This window comes from Gekko japonicus, unplaced genomic scaffold, assembly GCF_001447785.1.
Source record: "Gekko japonicus isolate JY-2015 unplaced genomic scaffold, Gekko_japonicus_V1.1 scaffold286, whole genome shotgun sequence".
NCBI lineage: Eukaryota > Metazoa > Chordata > Lepidosauria > Squamata > Gekkonidae > Gekko > Gekko japonicus.
Window position 1 is genome coordinate 460,955 of NW_015172559.1, and position 22,137 is coordinate 483,091.

Below are 22,137 nucleotides of genomic sequence, written 5' to 3' on the forward strand. Positions count from 1 at the left end.
GCAACTCCTGAGTGAAGCATTAGCCCCAGTTACAGATTTGAAAGCGGAGTATCTTGCAAGCAAAATGGATGTGGTCTATAGGTCCTATTCCATGTACATCAAAAAGAATAATCTGCCTGGGGAAATAGTGCCTAGATTCTCAAAGTGACACGTGAGGGATTCTATCCTGAAAGCAACTACAGAAACACCTTTGAAAATCGGGGACAACACTATTAGGATTCTAAAAGACATTCCATTCAAAATAAGGCAAAAGAGAAAGAAATATAAAGATTTAATCCTTTTTCTTCAAACAAACAGCATTGTCTACAGATGGTTAATTCCAGAAGGAGTCATTTTCAAACTACAAGATAAAAAAGAAAAGATTGACTCTGTTTCCAAAGCACGTGAGTTCCTGAGAGTGCAGCTGGGAGAGCCAGCCGAGGTTGAGAAAGAAGAAGATGACAGCAAATCCAGTGGCGAATAGGACTCGGGGTCTTCTGACAAGGACTCTCTTTCTGATAAGGGGGCGGCTTCCCCCAAGCATACATATAAGTTGAGGATTAGAAAAGATAAGACAAAATGAAGGCTGAAGGACTCTGAAGTGTGCCTTTAAACTTTAGTTTTATTGTGGGATGCTCTGGGGGTTCTCTTGAATGGTTAAAACTTTGGATAAAAAGATAAAAAATTTAGCATAGCCGACTATGTTCAAAGTAATATTAGCAATTTAACGTTTTTACAACCTGTTGTTATGATCTCCTATTCTTGGGGTTTTAGTTAGTTGTGGTTTTCTTTCCTTTCTCCCTAGATGTAGTTACCCCTTCCCAATTTTTCATTGTAGTTTGTAGTATATAAAAAATGCAATAAAAAAATCCCCTCTGGGGGGCCAAAAAAAGGGGCGGAAAGAAATTGATGTATCACAGGTCTGATTGCTTTTTGTGTATTTTTAATATGTCTATGTGTGTATGAGTTTGTGTGCACACTCTGGTGACTGACTGTTTGTGCACCTGGAAGTCATGGCAACCTCTGGTGACTGACTCCTACTGGGAGCCTGGAGGATATTCAGAGAGGTGGCTGAATAAAGCCTGCCCCTGCCTCCCACCTCTGGTATTTCAAGGAGGTGTCCCAACCAAGTTCTTGCTTCGCTTCTGAGAGCTGACGAGATCAGGCTTGCCTGGGCTATCAGGTTAGGGCAGATCTGATTGCTTTGATGTTCAACCTGTATTCCAGACAAGAGGCTACTGTTATGACAGAATATGGAGAAACATAATGGTTTCCAGTTGGCAAAATTGTCAGACAAGAATGTATTTTATCTCCTTATGGGTTCAATCTGTAAGTCAAACACATCATAATGAAAACTGAGTTAGATTTAGATTAAGCCAGAGTGAAAATTGGTGGAAGGAACATTAACAATTTGAGATGTGCCGATGATACCACATTACTGACAGAAAACAGTGAAGACTTGAAATGACTCCTGATGAAGGTTAAAGCGGAAGGTGCCAATGCAGGATTACCGCTGAACATCAAGAAGATGAAAGTAATGGCTATTGAGGAATTCCTCAATTTAAGGCTGATGATGCAGAAATGGAAATAGTTAAAGATTTTCTATTGCTTGGTTCCATCATCAACCAAAAGGGAAACTACAGTCAAGAAATCAGGAGGACCTTGAAATGGGGAAGGGCAGCCATGAAGGAACTAGAAAAGATCTTTAAGGGTAAGGTGGACAAGTGATGAACAAGACCAAGCTAATTCATACTGCAGTGTTTCCCATTACTATGTATGGGTATAAAAGTTGGACAGTGAAGAAAGCTGACAGGAAGAAAGGTGATGTATTTGATTCATTCATTGCTTCTCCATTTCTTCAACAGCATCCAGAACAACATCCAATCATACTGATTTACATATTGATCTGTGCATTTGTTCATTGCATATCAATCAACCAAATCCAATTAAGTGTCGGGTGACCCAAATATAAATTTAATATATTTAAATATAATATAAATATAATATATTAAGTATACTTACAGCTCTGTCATCTCAAAAGAATGAACTTTCATCATCGCTATAGAAGATCACCAGCAACATGATTAATGTGTAACAAATAGGGGGGAAAGTAAATCAGAAACTTTTCTTCATTCCAGCCTATAAGAAACAAACCAGTCTGTTTTTAAAAAATGCCACAATCAGGTGAACATGTATTTCAGGAAGCTACAAGTTTAACTAGAATGTAATGGCTAATCCTGCAGTTGTTTGTAATGAGTGTAATGACCACCAAAGAGTGGTGGTCAATGGTGTTTCATCAGATTGGAGGGAGGTGTCCAGTGGGGTGCCTCAGGGCTCGGTTTTGGGCCCGGTACTTTTCAATATTTTTATCAATGATCTGGATGAAGGGGTAGAAGGGCTACTCATTAAATTGCTGATGATACCAAATTGGGAGGAGTAGCTAACACCCAAGAAAATAGAGTTAAAATTCAACAAGACCTGAATACTCTGGAGAAGTGGGCAGTTGCAAAGAGGATGCAATTCAACAAAGATAAATGCAGTTTTCTGGTCTATGGCAGCGCGCTGAGCAGTCGCATCTCCCGGACCTCCCGGGGGTGAAGCTGCGCTCTGGCTGAAGGAGGGGTTGCGCAGGATCATCACCCCCCCCAGAGACCCGGCTGAAGGGGCTCTGGCCATGGGACTCTCGAGGGGTTGCCTCTTTGCCGGTGCGATGCCGGGGAATTGAGGCGCCTCTTTGTCCTGAAGGTTCTTCGTGCTATGAGACCGAATGGAACCAAGCAACGCTGACCGGGGCAAGTGCAGGAGGTCGAGCGACAGAAACAGAGCTTAAACGAGGTTTGAGGACCAACTATGAACGTGAGCTCAATCTAAGCGTTTAAATAAGAGGAAAATAAAGCTCCCCAAACCCCCCACAGAACAGAAAGTGAGGTGAGCGGGGGAGGGATGCCTCCCAAACGCACATGCTTAAAAGCAAATTGGAGGGGGGGAGCTGAAGAAAAAGTGAATAAAACTGTTAAGTTTCTAAAGCCAAATACAAATTATTGGTATTTGGTTAGCCTAGAGTTATTAAGTGAGATTTTTTTATATAGACTTTTAATGATATTATTCATTGTATAACTGTGGACAGAGAGTCGCCATTTTGTTTTGCAGTTTTTTATATTAAAATAAAAATTAAAAAAAAAATAATAAAACTGTTAAGAAAGACTTACCAAGGCGAGTTCGAGCATACAAGCACATATTCAGAGACTTTTGAAATATCGGTTAAAGTAAACAATCCACAAAAATGGCGGGGAAGAGGACGGAGAAAGAGAAACTTTTAAAAGTGAAAGGGACTGAGAGCTCAACTGGAAGCAACCAGCGAGCTGGCAAAGACATTGGCGGAATCCATGCGCCCTCTGCTGGACCATTTCATCAAAATCGCAGGAGGTCATAGCCCCTCTGTATACTGCCTTGGTCAGGCCGCACCTTGAGTACTGTGTGCAGTTCTGGAGGCCTCACTTCAAAAAGGATGTGGACAAAATCGAGAGGATGCAGAAGAGAGTGACGAGGATGATGAGGGTTCTGGAGACTGAGCCCTATGAGGAAAGGCTAAGGGCCTTGGGAATGTTTAGTTTGGAGAAGAGGAGACTGAGGGGGGACATAAAAATATTTTAAAGGCTGTCATTTGGAGGAGGGCAAGGAGCTGTTCCAGTTGGCAGCAGAGGATAGGACCCGAAGCAATGGGTTTAAATTACATGCAGAAAGGTATCAGCTGGATATTAGGAAAAACTTTTTCACGGTCAGAGTCGTTCAAAGGTGGAGTCAGCTGCCTAGAGAGGTGGTTAGCTCCCCTTCACTAACAGCTTTCAAGAAAGGGCTGGACGATTATTTGTCAGTGATGCTTTAGGCTGGTCCTGCACTGGGCAGGGGGTTGGACTAGATGGTTTGTATGGCCACTTCCAACTCTATAATTCTATGATTCTATGAGTGTGATAAAATTTACTGTCTTATGAAATAAACCTACCTTTCTATTGTGGAATAGATAATGCCTTAGGGGTGTGTGTGTGTATAATACACATATACATATATATATGTACATATACACACAAAAACACATGCATACATACATATAAAAACCTATTAACAGTCAACAGTATGATATGAAAGAAAATTAGTTGCTATGTAATGATGGATTCACATGGGGACCAATTAACTGTAATAAAGGTAAATCATTCAAATGAAAAATATGAATTACAAAACAACACATTGAAGGTTCAAATAAAAAGAGTAAAGGATTGGCCCAAGGTCTTTCAGCAGCTTTTATGGCAGACTGAGGATCTGAACCTGAGTTTCCAGGTCATGGTCTGACATTCTAAGTACTACAATAGGCTGGCTCTCTGTGATTTTTTACTAAATATCTAATATCTAAATGTACCATTTTGTCTCCTTGAAGCTGCTTTTTCATGTTAAAGTCATGTCAAATGTGAAAGAATGAACTTCCAAACCTTAGTTCAACAGGTGCACAATGACAAGAATTATGACTGTGATAGTTGGTCATGCTTTTAATTCTTGTTAACTTTTTGTTAAGTCACTCCACAGTTCCTTACAGTGCTTTGCCAGGAGTCAGAAAATCTTGAGCTGGATCCAGAAAATGTTTTGCTCAGTAGAACAGAATGTTCCTGTCTCCCCCTTCCCACAGTAGCCCACTGACTTCCCTGAAAGACTGCTCGTGGGACGAGGGACCCTCAAGAGCAGCATGAGGGGCAAATAGGGTGTCTGCAGCAGGAAGGGGGAACTGATGGAAGTCATCTCTTCCATTAGTGGGAAATTTAATGTGTATCCAACTCTATATTTGTGGTAGCCTCTCCTGATTCATTTGAAGGAAGTTTTCAGAAAACCACCAGAAGAATCTGCTAACAAACAAACAAATCCACATGACAATGAAAATTTAAAATTAAGGAGTACTGCTGTATGTTGCTTTTGTCAGGAATGCAAAGTATGTTGGGGCATTTCTTAGATGAGCCTCTTAGCAAGACAAGTCTTTTGACTTGGTACTGTCTTTGGGAGTATAAGATGTTCATTTGGAATCATTCCCTGACCCTACCCATCATCAAAATCCAAAGAACAACAACAACAACAATAATAATAATAATAAATCCTTTCTGGACAGCGGTTCTGCAGCCTCATAGCAGATTTAGCTTTTCCACTTGAGAACTTTAAATAATCTAAATAATTTTATTTAAACGATTACATTTAAATTAAAAAGAAAATAATTCAAAACATCAAAAATATGAATACAGGCATCCTACAGAACGCTGTTTATGTTTTCCACTGCCCTCTGATTCGTTATGCCATATTTCAGTTTTTGACAAATACCCACAACATATTGAGCACATCCCAAGATGATGACTAAGATTAGGTGGAAGGACATTTGTTTATGTGTTCACTACTTCATGGTCAAAGAATACCTTACTGGCTGCATTATATAAAAATGCTTCTAAAAAGCCAAGTAATGAAATAGATTTTAAAGTTAGATACCCTTTGGAGAGCTGACAGTTGGCATAACAATTCTTACAGAAGCACACACTCACAACTAGACATATATCTAGGGGAAACACAGTAGGCAAAAGCATTATGGGGTGAATCTCCTCCTTGCTCACTTCTCACTGCATGCCTGCTTCAGTTGCTGCCAGACACCTAAGCGTGTATGTGACGTCCTCCTTATTAGGGAGGACTGGTTTCACTTTAAAAGTTCTCTTTTTATTCTGTTTATCTGGGTATATACGGCTGCCACCAGGAAATTTAAGGATTTCAAAACTTTTTATACTTTACTGTTGTTCTTACTATTTTGGTAGACCAAGTTCAAGGCTTACAAGGAACTATGTGGTCCTGAGGAAGTATTTATTTCAGAGCTGGTATACTTGAATGAAAGAGGATTTATTGAAATAAAGCATAAATAAGAGGGTAGTACAATGTAACTAGTAATGTGTAAATACTGAACAATTGCTTTGGTATCCCACACAATCTTCTCCCTCTCTGTAAGGATCTGTTTATCTCAATGCCATATACGTTTACGGTTTCACTCTAGCCTGTCACTCAGACTTTCCTTTAACTCTTGTTCACTTAAACTTTACTGTTTCCTAGACACTCAGCTTTCAGCTTATAACTGCTTCAACACAGAACTGCTTGTCTCTCCTTTCACACACAGAACTAACTGAACTTATCAACTGTCAAACCTGTAACTGTAAAACCTGACTGACATACATACTCATCCACTCATTTTCACTTCCAAAACCCCTCCCCCTCTCTGTCAACCACCAATCATACCACACTTGCCTCTCTCAACCACTCTAGTCTATCTACCACTGTCATGCAACCAAACTTTTAAAGAGACACGCACACACAAAAACAAGAAATCGTTACAGTGTACTCCATTATTCAGGTAGCATGGAAGTTGTGCAGCACTGCTGTTGCTTGTGCCATTAGGATAATATGAATTGGCCCAAAATCATGTTGGAACTCCTACCTGTGCTAGAGTCAGCCATCTGGTTTTACCCCAAAGGGGAAAGTAATCTTTTGGGATTCGTGTTGTTATAGGGACCCAAGAAATGAAGACTTTCAGCATGTTTTGTAAACATGAATTATGTCCTTGTGATAGACAGCATACCTACCTTAAAAAAAAAAAACTAGGTTGTTGTTATAGCCATGTTGGTACACATGCTCCTTGTCCACCCCAAACATTATAGAATTCTGGAATGACATCACATGTTGTATGGCGGGGACATAACCCCACAGAGCCAAAAGCAGTGACACAACTTTTCAAGGAGTGTATTATTTCTGACATGTCTACACATATGACCACCTTCTCCCTTAAAAGCCTGCTTGAACATTGACATCAGCATCTAAGGCCATGCTGAGCCTGCTCCTGTTTATTTAAATACAGAATGTGGCAACAAAGGATGGGGACTTCTCTGTGGTGGCATGTCATTTGTGGCTATACATTAGACATCTTCTTGTTTGAGTTTTCATCTATGTGCACACTATGTTTTGTTTCTTAATTTGCTATATTTTAACTTTAGATACCACCTTGAGAATCTTATGGTTCTAAGAGTATATAAATAACTTAAATATATAACTTTAGTTACATAGCTAGACAAGCATGCAAACAAAAATCTAATGCCCACTGGAAACATTAACACACCTTGAGAAGTTATCATGATAATGAATGGTTGTGTAACGTTGCCCTTAGCCTCCTCCTAGGAAACATTGCTGTCTTGTAGGAAAACAGTTGTAAATTGCCTGTGAATGATATACCACTCATTTGCTTAATGTGTAATTGTTGATATAGCTTCCTAATCTGACATGCTCACATGCAGATAGGGGTGGGAAGAGTAGGAGGAAAATGAGTGCAGATTTAGTATGGATACTGTGCAAATAATAGTTAACATATGGGCCCCAGTAGTCTTGGCGAAAGGCAAGTATATATATACTTGAAAGAAAGAAAAAATAGCTTAGAATTTATTTTATTCTATTTCAGTATTTCTGTGCCCAAAGTGGTCAATGTTAAAACATTTCAGACATTAAAACAGAGTTTAAAACAATAAAATATTTAAACAATTAAATAAAACGTATAAACACATCTAACACAACTAGGGATAAGGGCCAATAACAGTTATTGGGGATACACCAAACAAACAAAAACTTCACCTGCTGGTGGAAGACCTCGATAGAGGAAACAGACAAATCTCCCTGGGGAGGGAGTTCCAAAGATTTAGTGCTGTGGCCGAGACGGCCTTTGTTAGGTTGCCAACTATCTAGCCTCAGATGCTGGGAACACTCATCTCCTGATACACGTCCTCCATGAGGGCAACCAAGGCCATTTCAGTCCCATAAGTGGGCCTGAAACCAGTTTGGAACACATCCAAATAATCCGCTTCTTTCAGGAATCCCTGAAATTGCCCAGTTACCACTTGTTCAGTCACCTTGCTCAAGAATAATTTCTCCTGGATGCAGAATAGGTTTCTTTAGAAGTGGACGTGTCACTGCCCACTTCAAGTCAGGGGCAACCACCCCTTTTCATAGGAGGGTGTTTACTGTCTCCTGGACCCAGTCCACCAGCCCAACCCAAACAGATTTAAGCAGCCAGGAGGGGCAAGGGTGGTACAAGTAGATGGTAGGTCTCAAATTCTGAGAATCCTCTCCATATTCTCAGACTGTACAACCTGAAAGAGACCAAATGTAGAGTCCAAATCAGAATGGATAACAAGAGATTTTATCCACTAAGTGTTTAGCAAAATGATCGCAAACAGTCCGCCTCTTCCTGTAGGTTGGAACTCAGTAGACCCTGACCACCCAGAAGAGTCCCGCAGATCTATACTGTGCTCATGCAATGGTGGCAGAGAAATATTGTGTTGTTGTTTTTTCTGAACCATCACCTCCATGGAATAGGCTTTAAAATAAGCTTCCTGGATCTTTCTCCATTGTCTCTCTAGTTGCCTCTTTCGGGTTTTTTCATCATCCACATCTCTTCAGCAAACCAAAGGGCTGCCCCATGCTCTTAGACCTGAGAGAGGGCACCTAGGAATGATTGTGTTAATTGTCCAGGTCATTTCCTCATTCCAGAGGTCTACCGGGATATCAACAGAGATTGGCAACAATATCAGCGGGAAAGTTACCATATGCAATCTGAAAACCCATCGGATCCCTTAGGCTACAGAAGCAGATCATCTTAATTGCTTAATTGATCCCTCACGCCTGCAGAATCTTCATATCCCTGTAAGTCTAAACCCCAACAGGTAGTGATCTGTCCATGACAAGAGCACTGTATTCCACCCCACACCTTCAGATCACCTTCCTACTCAGGGCAGAGCTCCAGAGCAAAACTGTGACCTGCAGAGTATGTGGGGTCTGTTGTTATTATTACCTGCATCAGGCCTGTGGTTGTCACAGATGCCATGAAATCCTGAGTTGCACCCACCAAGGTAGTCTCAGCTTGGATGTCGAAGTCCTCCAAAACAACCAGCCTAGGAATCTTCAATACCACATCCGAGACCATCTCCACCAACTCAGGCAGGGAGACCATTGGGCAATGGGGTGAGCAGCATACTAACAGAACCCCAATCCTGTCCCAAAACTGACAGAGTCCTAGACAGGGCAGTGAGCCAGGGTGATGGAATCCTAATAGACTACAGCAACCCCATCTCCCCACCCGCTGGAATGGGATGATAACTGTCAGGCTAGAAAAGATGGACATGTAAGTACTGTAAAGGGGAAAGCTACCAAGTTGATCCAGCACCTGATTTATTTCAGAGCTGCATCTTGATCAGTTTTGGGCCCAAATCCATCCTGCTTTTGAGTGGTATTGAAGATTTATGAATATGTTGCAGGATAGTTCCAGTGCAATGCTGCTTCTGGACAGGCACTGGCCAAGGTCGAGGGTGCATTTTCCTCTGTTTCAGAACTTAATGTGGCCCAGCCTTGAAATGGGAGGAAAACTCATTTGACAGAGATGGAGTCCTTGTATTCCCCACCACATCTGAGCCTCCAAGCATCTCAGACTCTGCAGAGGGGAGGTCCCATGTCCACTCTTCAGCTGTAGAGTGAGTTCCGAGCTAACTATGCCCTTACCTGTCTTGTGGTGGATCTCTCCAGTCCTGAATGTACAGCAATGTCTCCGAGGCTGGTGTTGTGGGAAAAGGAGGCAAGAATGAGGTATGCCATCATTGTCTTTAGGACCCATGCAGCCCCTGGTTGAGTCCAAGTAAACACCTAAGGCACTGGCACCACCATTATGGCTTGATGTGCTTCCAGCATATTGGGCCATGTGCAACCCTTGTCTTCCCTGCCTCCTTTTTTGGGTTTCCAGCATCTTCATAGGTAAACATTGCATGTATGGGGAGGTTAGCACTCTGTCCAAAAATGTTGCCTATTCAACTGTGTCTCATTTTTAAAACCTTAAGCCTGAAATCCTATGCACATTTACTCAGGAATAAATCCTATTTAACTCAATAGGACTTACTTCTGAGTACATATGTATGCTGTTAACCTTTGAAACATTAAAATATTTTTATAAAGGAATGAACACATTTGTTAAATTGTTAATTAAATTCTAAATGCTGTTTGTTCTTCAGTGCTGCTTTATCAATTTAGTATTTTTGTAACGATAAAATGGGTCCTCTGCAGACTAATTGAAAGTGGCAACAAATTCCATATCAAATACATTAGTTCATTCTGCTCCATTAGTTCCATTAGTGGATTCCCATTTCCCAGTGGAGCTTCGGGAACCTCTGGAGATGCCACTGAATTATAGTTTGTATGGGCTTCATAATGTTCTGTTAAAAACCATATTGCATTATAACAAAACCTACCTTGATGTGTTTCTGAGCTCTTTGCATTAAATCATTTGTTTTAAAATTTTAATTGGTGATGGTATTTCATTAAGAACATGAACGTTTTTCACTAGTTCCTTTAAGGGTACTATGGATGAACAAAAATAACAGTCTTATTTACTAATCCCAGTACTCTAATGCCAAATGCATTTGATTAGGTTGCAAAGAGGCTGCTTAGGTTCCTGCAAGGATCTTGCGCCAGTCTCAGTGAAACTTTTGACTTTTCCCCACAAACACTCCTTGTTTGCAGGTGACTTTAAAAAGAGACACTAAATGATTGTGGTGAAGAATGAATGGATGAGAGATTGAAAGTTGCTTGTATCAAGTGAAATTATATATGCCAAATCAACTAGCATGAAGTGAGAATCATCTATTAAATTTTCTGTTAAAGAGCATCCTTTAAATATATATAATTTTCAGGCACACAAGGACCTGATTCAGGTTGGTACCTGTATGTTTATCCAATGAGGAAAACAGCATCTCCCTCAGAATTCCAGATTTGGAAAGTAGCACAAGGGAGTCCTTAACCCCTTCTCCGGCTTGTGTAGCAGACATAATTTGAATTATTCCCCAGTTGCATGGAAATTAAATGCTGGGGACTCTGTCCATGGAACTTCCAGTGTTGCGTGTGGTTGAGCCTTGTATTTTATTTATTTTAGAGTGTGTTCTTGTGAGCTCTCTCTCTCTCTCTCTCCTGCTATTATTATGTGTTTGTGACATTGTGGGTTTTGCATAAGATTTTTTAATGATGATAGATAGACAGAATATAGATATCTCAAAATAAAGATCCTAGACAATATTGGAGAGAAGCTGTAGAATCCATTAGTAATACATCCTTTTCTTACCCTTTGCCCCTTGCAAGTTGGGTTATATACAGAAACAGAACCTGGGGTAAGATTATACTAATAGCAACAATTGAACTAGCTAGTAGATAGAAGGGTACTACAGAAGGTCTGTGTTTAGATAACTGCTAAGAGAAGTTCCATATCTTGGATGGAAGGGAGGGAAAATAAGAAAAATGGAAATTTATTATGATTATTGGGGTGGGGTTTGTATCTTACTGAAGTGGGCAATTTAATTTCAGTGTGCCCCTGGAAATAATGTGGCATATGAAAGTTACTCTTAGTTAGCTCTGTGTGGGTGTTTATTGTGTGCATTTTGTTTTGGGTTTTTTCCCTCTTTTTAATAAAAGCCATTCCATTTGAACATCTGCCTGGTAATTTCAAGAGTTCTCTTAAGGGAAAAATCCCTGTAAATATAGGTGGAGAATCCCAGTTACCCCCCTCTTGCTCTGTCTCACTAAAGCTAATCCCCCCAACTAATTAGGAGACTGCCTCTTTGGGTAATGGATTAATGGTGGAGAATGTGGGCATCACCCTGCACCTCTGAGCATTGTGCACATGTCTTGGGAGTTCAGACATAAGGAGACATCCCCAGAGAAACTCTTGCTAGAGTGTATGTGAGTGTATGTGTATGGTCCTTTGTGTGTGATGCTATAAGAACGACTGTCAGGGTTGGAATATTTTCCCTTTTCCACCTCTTGAGCCCATGTCATTCAGCTGCACCTGTTGGCCCACAAGTCTGTGCAAACAGCCATGGAGTCCTTTAAAATGCAAGGGGGTGACACGTAGTTCTTCCCTCAACCCCCCCATCTTGGGTTAATCAGAGTTGGTTTGAAGTACAGAAATAGGGTAGGGATCCCTCAATGACTCAAGGTAGGAATTGGCTGCGAGCTGCCATTTCATGCTCAGTAGTTCCCAACACCCTAGCTTTAGTTTCCTAAGGTTTGTGCCCCTTTGAAGAACAGTCCTGTGCATCCACTATGGTGACAGATTTGTTAGGGTTTAGCAATTTTTCTGGACTGTGGATCAAGGTACCCTGCCTTTCAAAAAAAAAATTGGCATTTGAATTTGGACCAGGTTAGTTCAGTTAGCAGCTACAGACCCCAGAGCTAGACAAGCTATGAGCAAAGAAATTTGATCTGCTTGTGGACAAGAGTATTTTTGCTTCCACTTCCCAGGATGCCAGGCAGAAATTAGAGGAGGCCTTAGCCCATGCTCAGGCTTCCAAGCAGAGAGTTGTGGTGCTAGAGCAGCAACTCTCCCAAGCCCAGCATGTAGCTCAGTATTTAGTTGCCCAAGCAGAAATTCAGTGCATTGGAGTCAGCCATAAGATAAATAAATACTACACTCTTGGAGCTCAGAGAATCCACTGATAGAGCCCTCACAACAACCCTGTGAAAACAGTCACTCTTCCAAGATCACTCACTGAGCTTTATGGCTGAGACAGGATTTGAACTCAGGCCTCACTGGTCCTAGTCCAACCCTCAGCATTCTGTTGGTCTCATTCTGCTGATTCAAACATTTGCTCAGTTTTTTTTGTGGTGCTATATCCTGTCTTCCCCACGCAGGTGTATAAGGTATCAGATAGAAGTTCTGTACAAATTCCCATTCATGCCAGTGTTTGTTTCTCCACATTTCTGAAGGCAAAAAAAGTTGTAAGCCAACATAGCATAGTAAGTTCCTCACTTACACATGCCAAAGAGGGTATGCCATCTCTCAGCCACATGGTCAGCTAAAGGTCTGAATTGGGATGTAATCTTTAGCTTTGTATATTTGTGAAGATCATTTTCAGTGGCAAAACTAAATTCTTGTGATTAGGTGAAAACCAGATGAGATACTTCTGCAGGCATTCTTCACTAACAATCTTTAAAAAACAACCAGTCACTATCAGGAAATTATTTTCAGCTAAAGGTCTGAATTGGGATGTAATCTTTAGCTTTGTATATTTGTGAAGATCATTTTCAGTGGCAAAACTAAATTCTTGTGATTAGGTGAAAACCAGATGAGATACTTCTGCAGGCATTCTTCACTAACAATCTTTAAAAAACAACCAGTCACTATCAGGAAATTATTATTTTTTGTTGTTGTTCAGTCGCACAGTCAAGTCCGACTCTTTGCGACCCCATGGACTAGATCCCGCCAGGCCCTCCTGTCTTCTGCTGTCCTCTGAAGTTTGCTTAGTTTCATGTCCGTTGCATCGATGACACTGTCCAACCATCTCATCCTTTGCCATCCCCGTCTTCTTTGACCTTCAATCTTTCCCAGCATCAGGGTCTTCTCCAGTGAGTGCTCCCTTCTCATTTGGTGGCCAAAGTATTTGAGCTTCAGCTTCAGTATCTGGCCTTCCAGGGAACAGTGAGGGTTGATTTCTTTTAGGATTGACTGATTTGATCTTCTTGCAGTCCAAGGGAATCTCAAGAGTCTTCTCCAGCACCATAGTTCAAAAGAATCTATTCTTCAGCGCTCGGCCTTCCTTATAGTCCAACTCTCGCAGCCATACATGACTACTGGGAATACCATTGCTTGGACCATGCGTATTTTTGTTGGCAGGGTGATGTCTCTACTTTTTATCATGCTGTTTAGGTTCGCCATCACTTTCCTCCCAAGGAGCAGGCGTCTTTTAATTTCATGGCTGCAGTCACAGTCTGCGGTGATTTGATGACTAGGGAGCCATGTACCTGATGTTATCTGCAGGTCGTCTTGAAGAAACAGGCTCTGAAGAACTGCTCTTCCAAAAGCAGCATCAGTTTTAGCACAGTGCATCACCACCAGGAACTTCTCAAAGGCTGAAGTCAGTGAACCAATAGCAGACCTGCAGAGATATGTCACCAAGTATCTGGAGAAAGTGGCAGAATCAGGAGCCATAATGACCCTTTCACAGTACTAGCTTGCTTGATACGTTCGCATCAAACTTTAAAGCCAGGCATCTTTCCCGGCATTTGAAAGACATGTTTGCACTCACTGGAGAAAACCCTGATGCTGGGAAAGATTGAAGGTCAAAGAAGACGGGGACGGCAAAGGATGAGATGGTTGGGACTCTCAAGAGTCTTCTCCAGCACCATAGTTCAAAAGAATCTATTCTTCGGCGCTCGGCCTTCCTTATAGTCCAACTCTCGCAGCCATACATGACTACTGGGAATACCATTGCTTTGACCATGCGGACTTTTGTTGGCAGGGTGATGTCTCTACTTTTTATCATGCTGTTTAGGTTCGCCATCGCTTTCCTCCCAAGGAGCAGGCGTCTTTTAATTTCATGGCTGCAGTCACAGTCTGCGGTGATCTGGGATCCCAGGAACGTGAAGTCTGTCACTACTTCCACGACTTCCCCTTCTATTTGCCAAGGAGTGATGGGGCCGGATGCCATGATCTTAGTTTTTTTGATGTTGAGCTTCAAGCCCACTTTTGCGCTCTCCTCTTTTACCCTGAGCAAGAGGCTCTTTAGGTCCTCTTCACTTTCTGCCATTAGAGTGGTATCGTCTGCATATCTGAGGTTGTTGATCTTTTCCCCAGCAATCTTAATTCCCGCTTGTGATTCATCCAGGCCAGCATTTCGCATGATGTACTCTGCATATATATTAAATAAGCAAGGTGACAATATACATCCTTGTCGTACTCCTTTTCCTATGCTGAACCAATCAGTTGTTCCATATCCGGTTCTAACTGTCGCTTCTTGGCCCTTATACAGGTTTCTCAAGAGACATGTGAGGTGGTCTGGTACTCCCATCTCTTTAAGGACCTGCCATAGTTTGTTGTGATCCACACAGTCAAAGGCTTTAGCATAGTCAATGAAGCAGAAGTAGATGTTTTTCTGGTACTCTCTTGCTTTCTCCATAATCCAGCGAATGTTGGCAATTTGATCTCTAGTTCCTCTACCTCTTCGAAACCCAGCTTGTACTTCTGGTAGTTCTCTATCCACGTACTGTTGAAGCCTAGCTTGTAGGATCTTGAGCATGACCTTGCTAGCGTGTGATATGAGTGCAATTGTGCGATAGTTTGAACATTCCTTGGCATTGCCCTTCTTTGGGATTGGAATGTATACTGACCTTTTCCAATCCTGTGGCCACTGTTGCGTTTTCCAAATTTGCTGGCAAATTGAGTGCAGCACTTTAACAGCATCATCTTTTAAGACTTTGAATAGCTCAGCTGGAATACCATCACCTCCACTAGCTTTGTTGTTACTAATGCTTTCTAAGGCCCATTTAACTTCACATTCCAGGATGTCTGGCTCGAGGTCAGTGATTATACCGTCGTGGTTGTCAAGGACATCGAGGTCTTTCTTGTATAGTTCTTCTGTGTATTCTTGCCATCTTTTCCTAATCTCTTCTGCTTCTGTTAGGTCCCTACTGTTTTTGTCCTTTATCATGGCCATCTTTGCATGGAACGCTCCCTTGATTTCTCAAATTTTCTTGAAGAGATCTCTAGTCCTTCCCATTCTATTGTTTTCCTCTATTACTTTGCACTGTTCATTCAGGAAGGCCTCCTTATCTCTCCTTGCTGTTCTCTGGAAATCTGCATTCAGTTGGGTAAATCTTTCCTTTTTGCCTTTGCCTTTCGCTTTCCTTCTTTCCTCTGCTATTTGTAAAGCCTCATCAGACAGCCACTTTGCTTTCTTGCATTTCTTTTTCTTTGGGATGGTGGTGATTGCTGCCTCCTGTACAATGTCACGAACCTCTGTCCATAGTTCTTCAGGCACTCTATCTATCAAATCTAGACAAATGACTTAGAGATCTTTGATCTACCTTAGATTCTTCGATTCTGTACATACACAAGCAAGTCTTTGTCTAATGGTGCAATGTGCAAGGGAGGTTTTTAGCCATTCTTCATTGCACTTTCTTTAATGTCCTAGTTCTGGATGAGTGTAGAGTAAGATTTTCAAAGATAAAGCTAGGCAACAATTACATTTGCACAGATAATTTCTTCTAAATTAAGATCACATACAGCATCCTGTATCCAGAATGCTCCAAGATTGTTGATAAATGGCCTGTCTGTTCTTGATTAAAGTTTGTTCTTGAGTTTTCTTTTGAATTTTTTCTCTGCTGAAGAAAATCATAAAACAATAAATCATGAATCTTGGTAACTTTTTTGCAGTCCACTTCTAAAAGTTTGGATTTTGTATTGCTACATTAGCCATTATAGGCCCCTGCCACACGGCAGGGAAAAAACGGGGCAAAGCGCGGCTTTTAAAAGCCGCACCAAAAAAGAAACGCCGCGGCGGGATCCCATGGATCCCGTTAGCCGCGCGTCATTGCTCCCCGGCACGATCAGATGCCGGGGAGGAAGATACAAGTGGGAGGGGGAGGTTGCCGAACTGCGCATGCTCGAGTATGCGCAGTACGGCAGGGGGCCGGGGATGCGGCGGCGAAAAGACGCGCCGCCGATCCCACGCCCAGGATGATGCAGCCCAAACGGATGAACCACCGAAGGTAGGTGGTTCATTTTTGCCGCGCATCATCGGGGGAAGGGCCGGATCGGAGACGGGAGCGCAACGCCAGGCAGATGTTGGCGTTGGATCGCTCCCGTTTGCCGCGCTTCCAATCCGGCCCACTCCCGGCCCAAAATGGCTCGTATGAACAGGGCCTATATGGATAAGAAAAATTGTCATTTTTCCATAGGCATATTTTTTTATTGGGTTTCACCATCAAAATCTTGCCCTATGATCTTAAACTTAAGCTGTTCTTGCTGTATCAGAACTAGGTCTGCCTATTCTATCACTCTGTTTTCAACTGTGGCTAGCCAGATGCTTGTGGTAGCTCACAAGCAAGTCACAAAGGTGATGCCTGGTGCTATTGTACAATACAAGTGTCCCCAAGCCCATATCCATGCACATGCATGAAGTATCTGTGGCGTTCTATAGCTGTGCGTCCCAATTCAAGGTGAACAGCTTTGATTAACGGCAAGGGCTCTTTGAAGTTCCGTTTTTCAAGGCACAAACATGGGGATGATGGAAGTATTCAATTCTGAAAACTAATATGCATTTTTATAGTGCTGTTAGTGGAATGCATAGCCACTACCTAACTGTGTAGGTGGAAGAGAACATCTGTCTTTAATTTCTTTAATTAAACTTCACAGTGTTAACTGGTAGAATACAGAATTGCTAGGGGGAGAAATGATACTCGAGAGTGGCATGTGATCCTGTAAGCAAACATGCTGAGCAAACATTACACAGAAGGCTCCAAGGATATAAATTGATCCCATTCTAAGTTGTCATTTTTACCAAGTGAATATTTTCTTCTGCTGGAATGGGTTTTAATTTGCACTGCGATAAGCCAGAAGCAATTAAGGAAATGTAGACATATATTGATAGGTAAGTGTGACCAAACCAAGAGGTCTGGAAAACCTGTTCAAAGACCAATTAAACCTAATTTTCACTGACATAGTAAATATGTCCTTGGGCTGTAAAACTTCAGACATACATGGGGGTTCACATGACTGAACACTATTCTATATATTAAAAAGCAAGGAATAACCTTTTGCTACATCAGGGGTCCTCAAACTTTTTGAGCCTGCGGGCATCTCTGGAATTTTTGCACAGTGTCATGGGCGCGACCACAAAATGGCTCCCATAGCGTACCGTTAGTCACACAGTAAAATTCCTTGTCCTGCGGTGGCAGCTGCAGCCAAAACAACATTTTTAAAAAATCTGCATGGCCAATCAGATCTCCAGTGGCCAACCAGAAGCCTTGCTGAGCAAAAGCCCCACCTGGCTTCACCCACTTCCTTAAAACACTTGGTGGGTGACAGGAAAGATGTCAGTGGGTGCCATGGCACCTACTGATGCCACACTGGGAACCCCTGTGTTAGATAATTGGGTATGTCCTCAGAAGCCCTAGGAAATCTGTTCATTTAAAACTTTTATAAATCCACCTTTCTCCCAGATCACTGGAACCCAAGGTGGGCATCAGTAATAAAATCTGCACAAGATAACATTCTAAAAACAACCCAAGTAACACAGCCAGCAAGAAAAGTTTAAAAAAAAAAAAAAGTTCAAGAGAAACCACTCAGAAACTGGTTGCTTTTAAGATATCACTGGACAATCATTTATTTTTATTTATTTTATTAGGTTTATATCCTGCCCTATCCTAAAAATGAGCTCAGGGCGGCTCAGAACAATTAGGATCTAAGTAAATAATAATACCATATAATAAAACCAAGTTCAAACAATCAAACAAGAAATCAAGATGGCAGCAAAACAAGACAAAAATTCCAGGGCAGTCCTTAATGCTTCCTGTAGGATGATTAGTTCGATGATATATTTCTGTGAGCAGGAGAGGCTGAGATGGATTGGATGTCCATCACCTTAACCAAAGGCCTGGCGGAAGAGTTCCATTTTACAGGACTTACAGAACTGTAACATGTCCTGCAGGTCCCTGATCTCACAGAGGAGCATTTTCCACCAGGTTTGGGCCAGGACAGAAAAAACCCTGGCCCTGGTTGAGGCTAAGCAGATGTCTTTCAGGCCAGGGACTGCCAGGAGCCAAATCTCTTCAGAAGAGTTGTGTTCAAAATGTCCTCAGAAACTTTGTGAGAGACATCTTCTAGTTTCCTCTTGGTGACTTCTGTTGAATTGGAGTGGCCACAGACAAAGTCCATACATGGGTGGCAGCAGAACGTACTCGTTGTTTGTAGGTTCATTAAACTCGTTGTGTGTAGGTTCATGAAACTTGTTCAGATTTTTGTGGAAGTTAAAACCTGGCAGCCCATTTTCAGCAATGGAAGATGACAGTGCATTTCTTTCCTTTTTAATAAAACAATGAGCACATTCATAGAATCATAGAGTTGGAAGGGCCCTCCAAGGCATTTATCAGGGCAAAATTGCAAATTTTGCTTTTTTGGGGTGGGGTGTTTTTTGGGTTTTTTTTTCTAGAATACATTTCTGTTTCATTTATGGAGTTGAGAACTGACAAACTTGTAAATCATGGGGACAGCCGCAAACACTGAGTGCTAGCCAAATTAGGGATGGTAGTTCTTCAGGGGGGAAATGAAGAAAATAAATAGGATTGTGCTAAGTAAAAGAGGGTGGCATTAATAACCAAGTAAAGGCATGACTGAAAGCTGAACTGTCAAAGCACATTTGTAATGTAGCAGAAAAATGACATTGCTGCAAGACAAAGATGGTCAAATGTAAAGTCATAATTTCTGCCTTATGGCCATGCATGCAGTCTTTTCAAGACGTGTATTTGCAATTGTATTGATGGGCTTATCCCTAAAGGACCAGCCATTGCTAACACTTGATCTGAGTCTTAAAAAGTCTGAATTTTCCTGGCCATCATATGAGAAGAGAGGAGAAATAAACCAGGAGATAAATATTTATTAATGTTTGAGTATGTTGTGAAAAACAGTTTATGTCTAGGGGCTGATTTTCTTATGCATCTACATCACTTGATTACTCTGTGGACTGTTGAGATGTGTGAGCTGTCTCTATTGTTTTAAAAAATAAAATATTGTTTTTTCAGTTGACATTGGTAGTTAAGAGAGTTTGTTCTGTAATGATTAATTGGCCATGGCTCATTCACACATCCAAGTCCTCAAGTCAATGAATGAGGTATGTTCATGTGTGAAACGGCTTTAACATGCCACGGCAAATTGCGACTTTGTGCATTTTTGATGGTGACTTCGCTGGCATTGGTTTCTGTGAGCCTCTGAATACCAGGTGCCATCAGGAGGTCCAGTTGTGGGGCCAGGACACTAGAGGCCCTCACACTGTTTCCCCCCCTCAAACACCAAGAATACAGTGCATCACTTGCCCCAGACTGAGAATTCCTATCTATACCTTGTGGCTAATTGCCACTGATGGACCTCTGCTCCATATATTTATCTAATTCCCTCTTGAAGCTGTCCATGCTTGTAGCCACCACCACCTCCTGTGGCAGTGGATTCCATGTGTTAATCACTCTTTGGGTGAAGAAGTACTTCCTTTTATCTGTTCTAACCCAACTGCTTAGCAATTTCATAAAGTGCCCACGAGTTCTTGTATTGTGAGAAAGGGAGAAAAGTACTTTCTCAACCTGCTCTATCCCATGCATAACCTTATAAACCTCGATCATGTCACCGTCGTTTCTCCAAGCTAAAGAGCCCCAAATGTTTTAACCTTTCTTTATAGGGAAAGTGTTCCAACCCTTTTATCATTCTTGTTGCCCTTTTCTGCACGTTTTCCAATGCTATAATATCTTTTTTGAGATATTGTACACAGAATTGTACACAGTACTCCAAATGAGGTCGCACCATTGATTTATACAAGGGCATTATGATACTGGCTGATTTGTTTTCAATTCCCTTCTTAATAATCCCCAGCATAGCATTGGCCTTTTTTAATTGCAGTTGCACACTGTCTCGACATTTTCAGTGGGTTATCTACTACGACTCCAAGATCTCTCTCTTGTTCAGTCTCTGCCAGTTCGGACTCAGTTAGGATTTTTTACTCCAATGTGCATCACATCAGTCGTAGGACCTCCTCTCTCATCACCTCAATCTGACTCAGGTCTTTCAACACCCCTCCCAAAATTAGTGGTTCTGGAGTGGGCAAGCACTTCTCATCTTCCACAGTGAAGACAGAGGCAAAAAATGCATTCAGTGTCTCAGCCATTTCCCTATCATCCTTCAGTACTCCTTTTACCCCTTGGTCATCCAAGGGCCCCACTGCCTCCCTGGCTGGTTTCCTGCTTCTAATGTATTTGAAGAAAGTTTTATTGTTGGTCTTTATGTTTTTGGCTATATGCTCTTCATATTCCCTTTTTGCCTGCCTGATCACAGACTTGCATTTTATTTGCCACAGCTTGTGTTCCCTTTTATCAACCTCACTGAGGCTAGCTTTCCACTGCTTAAAGGAATCCTTTAGTAGCAGAGCATAAAACCAAACTCAGGGGAACACACCTTGTTTACTTCTTCCAGCACAAGAATCTGGCACTAGCACAAAGCTGGCAGCCATTGTTACTGCTATGGGAGTGTCTTGGGGTGGGTAGGGAGCAGCTCTACACAGGCTCTGGAAAAGGCAGTGCCCTCTTTTGGTGACCCATGGGTGTGCTAGCAAAAACCTCTCGCAAGGAATAAAGTACAATGAGTGCATGATTGCATGCACAATTTCTTCCATTAACATTTTTTTGCCTACAGATAAGAACCACTTCTAACATAGCATGCTCCCTCTTGTATGCTAGTTTTATGTAGGGAGGAATTACTGCTTCCCTCTTAATTCCTGAAAGAATGCTGCTCAGTCAATTGTTTCTTGATTTGCAGATTTCTATCATAAAATCAACTGCTTTGTATGAAAATCTTCCAGCCCTAATAATGCACTGACTGTAGAATTACAGTTTCAAGATCTTTGATATACATCTGTCATGCTATCTCTAAATATTAACGTGATAAAGAAATGTCCAGTTCTGTTGTAATCAATTTAATTAAAAATTAAAAAATAATAATAATTAAAAAAGAAATGTCCAGTTCCAATTATCCAATTCCTTTCTCCATGGCAGAGTTATATAACTTCATGTGGTTTTACAGCCAGCTCCTCTGTAAGGGAGGTTTCATCACTTCCTTAAGTAACATTTTTAAAAAATTTCTCTTAGCCCTATTGGTAACCAAGGAAATAATGATGGAAAGCAGCTTAACTGAACATCACAGATGTTCAGGGAACAATATCCAGAATGGGTGGATTAGCAGCAGCCCGCTGCTTAACCCTGATCTTTACTGAATGGCCCTCGAGAAGGCATCTCAAGACTCACTGAAGCAGTACATGATGTGTTTTGAACAACACGATTGTTTGGAGGAGAAAAGCAGAATCTGCTGCTGGAACTCACAAGCTAAGAAAAATCACACATTCTCTGGACAAGTTCTTGAAATTTCTGGCAGAACTGGATTTGCTTAAGCAGCTAATTGAGTAGCTAATTGCAGTGTAGTACTTCAAGGGAGAGGTGGCTAAATGGTAGATTTCCATGGTCTTTCTGTTTTGTCTTGCC